This window comes from Malaclemys terrapin, chromosome 3 (assembly GCF_027887155.1).
Source record: "Malaclemys terrapin pileata isolate rMalTer1 chromosome 3, rMalTer1.hap1, whole genome shotgun sequence".
NCBI lineage: Eukaryota > Metazoa > Chordata > Testudines > Emydidae > Malaclemys > Malaclemys terrapin.
The window spans coordinates 39,638,380-39,644,379 of record NC_071507.1 but is presented as its reverse complement, the minus strand read 5'-3'; positions in this window follow the sequence as shown (position 1 = coordinate 39,644,379).

The following is a 6,000-nucleotide window of genomic DNA, read 5'->3' as shown; positions in this document are numbered from 1 at the left end:
GCGACCGCGGACCCAGGATCGTCAGCCGCCCTGGTCGGCGGCGGCATTTAGGCGGAGGGAGCTGGGGCAGAGAGGCGTGGGGAGGGCCGCTTGCAGCAAGTAAGGGGGGGGTGGCATGCAGGGGAACTCCCCGCCCCAGCTCACCCCTGCTCCGCCTCCTCCCCTGAGCACGTCACTCCGCTCTGCTTCTCTCCCTCCCAGGCTTGCGGTGCCAAACAGCTGATTGGCGCCGCAAGCCTGGGAGGCGGGAGAAGTGGAGCAGCAACGGCGTGCTCGGGGAGGAGGCGGAGCAGAGGTGAGCTGGGGCAGGGAACTGCCACACAGCTCCCCGGGCTGGGGGGAGCTGCCACGGGGGGGTGGGGAGCTTCAGAGCAGAGGGAGGGAGCTGCTGCGGGGGGGAGCCTCAGGGCGGGGGGGGAGCTGCCGCGGGGGAGGGTGCCTTAGGGCGGAGGGGGGGGTGGAGAGCTGCCACAGGGCTCGGGGGGGGGGGCACAAGATGGAAGTTTCGCCTAGGGCGCGAAACATCCTTGCACCCGCCCTGTCCACCCTATTGCAGTAACCAAAAAGATAAGCCATGTAGTTCATGAAGACTGGCAATTCATCCTCTCACCTTTTTTCTAACCATCTGCAAGGAAGGAGGCATCACCACACAGCAAACCAACTTATCTCAAGTTGAATTTTGCTGGGAATATTTACATTCTGCCTCTGCAAAATATCCTGGTGTACAAAGCATAGAGCACGGTTTTACTATCTGATTATTTGAAGGGGAAGGGGTGAAGTTCTTGTAGCACTCAGGGTCCTTCTGTGGGAAATATTTTTTTTAAAAATACCTTTCATTGGGTGCAATCAGCTCCAATGCAAAGGCAAAACGTTGGCTCTTCAGAAGACCACCTCCTCCCACCATGAGTCCCAGGGTTAAGGCATCTCAGTTGTGATTTCTGTAGGTGTGTGTGGGGGGGGGGAGAAGGAGAACACCTTTCCAGACAGCGAAATACCCACAAATTTCATCTTTAAATTGATATAATTTTAATAAGAAGATCCCAGCCCCTCAAGAGCTTCCTCCCTCATCAGTGAAATCGGACATTTATATGTCTAGGGAGCAGATGTTTTGAGGTCTTTGATTTGGGTCCAGTAAGGCATTTTTTAGAACAGTGGTTCTCAAACTTGGGCCGCTGCTTGTTCAGGGTAAGCCCCATGGCGAGCTGGGCTGGTTTGTTTACCTGCCGCATCCGCAGGTTCGCCGATCGTGGCTCCCACTGGTCACTGTTCGCCATTCCAGGCCAATGGGGGCTGCAGGAAGTGGCGCAGGCCGAGGGATGTGCTGGCTGCCCTTCCCGCAGCCCCCATTGGCCTGGAGCGGTGAACCGCAGCCAGTGGGAGCTGCAATTGGCCGAACCTGCAGACGCGGCAGGTAAACAAACCAGCCCGGCTCACCAGGGGCTTACCCTGAACAAGCGGTGGCCCAAGTTTGAGAACCACTGCTTTAGAGAACATAGGCAGAGTGTGACTAGCTCCAGCATGTCTTCTGAGCACACCTTAGACCTGATCCAATACCCAGTGAAATACACTGGTTGGGTGGGGGTCTGTGCTCAGTGTTCCCTGATATGAGCACGTCCTCTCGTTTTTTTTCTTTTCAATTTTTTTCCTGTTAAACTCAGTTAAAATAAACCCATGTTCCCTCCCCCTCATCCCTTTCCTTAATGATCATTGTGCTCATTATGTAAATGTAATTATTGTATTTTACTATAGCACTTTGCATAATCTTATGTGTACGTGACAGAGACAATATCAATACACTTAATTTAAAAGGAGCCCTAGAACATACCATATTTAACTGCAAAGCCTAAGCATCCTTACAGGACAGTGCAAATAACTCTCATTTTGGCTGTTTTACAATCTTATTCCCTGTTGTTTTACACACATTCCATTATTCCTCTCAGAGAGGGAGGGTGGGTTATCATCTGCCAGATCCAAATCAGAGAGTGCATATTTGTGCAAGAACCTTTTGTGGGTTAGAGAACGCCTTTCTATTGCAAATCTGGCTCAGCACTAGGTGGCACTCTGCTATAATCTAAATTAGTTCATGCTAGGGCTGAAGTTTATAAAAATGTTAGCAAAAGGAACAAGAAGGAAAGAGTCTATTAAAATACCAACGTATATCACTGTGTCCTTAACTAATAAAATGGCGACACTAGCTAGGTCACAATCCTATGACAGCTATTCCTATTTCCATTGGCCAAGAGCACATGAAGGGTGTGAAATCCATTCATTCCATCAGGTCTGTAATAGTAACGAGTGTTCTGCTGAAGAAGAAATGGGCTTTATTCATCTGATAATCACTATTATTCATTATATTTAAAGCACTGTAGATGTACATGGTGCTTTATATAGCAAATAAAGCTGTGGAGCCTGCCTCAAAGAGCTTGCGATCTAAATGTAAACATCTAGGAACAAAAATTGTAGGCCATACTTACAGGATGAAGAGCTGTATTCTTGAACGTGACTTCCTAATGCGATGCTGTAGCCAAAAGGGCTAATGGGATCCTTGGAAGCATAAACAATGGAATCTGAAGTAGGAACAGAGAGGTTATTTTACCTCTCTGTTTGGCATTGGGGCAACTGCTGCTGCAATACCGTGTCCAGTTCTGGTGCCCACAATTCAAGAAGAACGTTGATAAATTGGTTAAGATTCAAAGAAGAGCCATGAGAATGATTAAAGGAGCAGAAAACCTGCCTTATAGTAATAGACTCAAGGTGCTCAATCTATTTAGCTTAACATGAAAGGATTAAGGTGTATCTTGATCACAGTCTATAAGTAGCTACATAGGGAACAAATATTTGAGGGTCTCTGCAGTCTAGCAGAGAAAGGGATAACATGATCCAGTGGGTGGAAGTTGAAGCTAGACTAATTCAGAGTGGAAATATGTTGCAAAATTTTAACAGTGAGGATAATTAACCATTGGAACAATTTACCAAGGGTTGTGGTGGATTGGATTCTCCGTCACTGGCAATTTTAAAATAAAAATTGAATGTTTATTTAAATATATGATCTAGTTCAAAAGCAATTATTTTGGGGAAGATCTGTGGCCTGTGTTACACAGGAGGTCAGACTAGATGATCACAATAGTCCCTTCTGGCCTTGGAATCTATATAATGACAGGACAGGTCACTGGGGAAGATAAGGGCTGGGTGGAAAGAAGGAATTAATACACAGAATAAGATTATGGCAATTCCATGTTACAGCAGGAAGTGAATTAAGGTAAACTGAATTAAGGCCATTTTAATTCTTAATAAGAGTGTTTACACAGGGGATTAAAGCAGTTTAAGTAATCCAGTTTAAAATCACACTGATAGTTAATTCAGATAAACTTTTTTGAGTGTCACCATGTAGGCAAGCCCTTAGATACGCAAGTCAGCAGTGATCACTGCAGTACTATACAACATAAATGTGCCTCAGAATCATAAGGCTCTGAGTCACCACTGCTTTGCTCCAGATTTACATTAATGTAACTCCACCAAATCAGGCCCAAGGAGAGACAATTATGAAGATGAAGAAAATTTGGTTTCTTCCTCTTCCATTCAGTCAAGGAAACTGTATGGGGAAAGCCACAAACACATATTCATAGAATCACTGGAGTTAAAGGTGAAAAAGGTAATAATGGTTGCCATTAAGAAATCAGATTTTGCCAACAGTTTTCACTGAGTGATAGTAATGGAGATACTGTAGTTTTTCCCTACAGGAAATAATTGTGATTGTGTAGTAGCTGTTGGCAAATGTTGACTTATTAATGGTGACCTCTGGATTTGACTGTCACTGGATAGTCAGAAATACATTGAAATCTGTTTGAATAACCTAGTGTGCAGAAATAGTTTAGGTCAGCTATCGTATTCTCTCAAGACTTGTGGGCATTTCTTGAGTGCCAGCAGAATTGCAGTTTTAAAGAATGCAACAAATGTTGATCTCTTATTTTCACTACTGTGTTGGTGAATCCATCCAACACTAGGCAATGTCAATACGACGTGATGGAAAGTTTTAATTATAGTTTAGCTCTTGCGTCATTTCAGAGACTTTGAGCAAGCACAGCAAAAAACAAACAAACAAAAAAACCAACCAACCAACCAAACAAACAAAAAATGGAAAACAAAATAGTATAACAGGGCATGAATCAGAAAGCAAATAATTCAGGTGTTTAAAGATAAATTTATCACCTCTGAACTTGCCTGAGTGCGTTGGAAGCTGGAGGTATGAAATTTTGTACCTTTAAAAATCTGACCTTAAACTATATGAAGGGTAAAACTAGCAGTGTTTTCTGTCATATTCATTAAGTTTTCTAGCATCACATCTGTGACTAGCACACACCCACACATATGATTCATGAGAAACACAGAGGCATTCAGATACTATGTTATAAAGCATATAACTACCTAAAACGGGTGGGTAAACTTTTTGGCCCAAGGGCCACATCTGGATATGGAAATTGTACGGCGGGACATGAATGCTCATGAAATTGGTGGTTAGGGTGTGGGAGGGGGTGAGCTGGGAGTGTGGGCTCTGGGGTGGGGCCAGAAATGAGGAGTTCAGGGTGTGTGAGGGGACTCCGGGTTGGGGCAGGGGGTTGGGATGCGGGCACTGGCTGGGTGTGTTGGCTCTGGGGTGGGGCTGGGGATGAGGGGTTGGGGGTGCAAGAGGATGCTCTGGGCTGGAACTGAGGGGTTTGGAGGGCAGGAAGGGGATCAAGGCTGGGGCAGGGAATTGGGGTATGGTGGGAGGGGCAGGGGTGCAGGCTCCGGGCAGAACTTACCTCAAGCAGCTCCTGGAAGCAGTGACATGTCCCCGCTCCGGTTCCTACACGGAGGTGCGGCCTGGCGGCTCTGTGCGCTGCCCCATCCGCGGGTGCCACCCCTGCAGCTCCCATTGGCCATGGTTCCCAGCCAATGGGAGCTGCGGGGGCCATGCTTGGGGCGGGGGCAGCGTGCGGAGCCCCCTGGCTGCCCCTATGTGTAGGAGCCAGAGGGGGGCCATGCAGCTGCTTCCTGGAGCCGTGCGGAGCCATGGCATGCGTGGAGCAGGGCAAACCCCTGACCCCACTCCCCAGCTGGAGTGCCAGAGCGGGGCAAGTCCCGGACTCTGCTGCCCAGCAGGAGCTCGAGGTCTGGATTAAAATGTCTGGAGGGCCGGATGTGGCCCCTGGGCTGTAGTTTGCCCACCCCTGAGCTAAAATGTATTTCAGCCAAAGATGGGCCCAGGTCAAAATGCTGTGCCACACACTAACTGGTTACAAACTTGGTTGAAATTTCTGAAGCAGACAGGGGGCTAGTTTGATGCTTGTACATTAAGAACATAAGAATGGCCATGCTGGGTCAGAACAAAGGTCCATCGAGCCCAGTATCCTGTCTGCCGATAGAGGCCAACGCCAGGTGCCCCAGAGGGAGTGAACCTAACAGGTAATGATCAAGTGATCTCTCTCCTGCCACCTATCTCCACCCTCTAACAAACAGAGGCTAGGGATGCCATTCCTTATCCATCCTGGCTAATAGCCATTAATGGACTTAACCTCCATTAAGGTATCTAGTGCTCTTTTAAACCCTGTTATAGTCCTAGCCTTCACAACCTCCTCAGGCAAGGAGTTCCACAAGTTGACTGTGCACTGTGTGAAGAAGAACTTCTTTTTATTTGTTTTAAACCTGCTGCCCATTAATTTCATTTGGTGGGCCCTAGTTCTTATATTATGGGAACAAGTAAATAACTTTTCCTTATTCACTTTCTCCACACCACTCATGATTTTATATACCTCTATCATATCCCGCCTTAGTCTCCTCTTTTCCAAGCTGAAAAGTCCTAGCCTCTTTAATCTCTCCTCATATGGGACCCATTCCAAACCCCTAATCATTTTAGTTGCCCTTCTCTGAACCTTTTCTAATGCCAGTATATCTTTTTTGAGATGAGGAGACCACATCTGTACTCAGTATTCAAGATGTGGGCGTACCATGGATTTATAT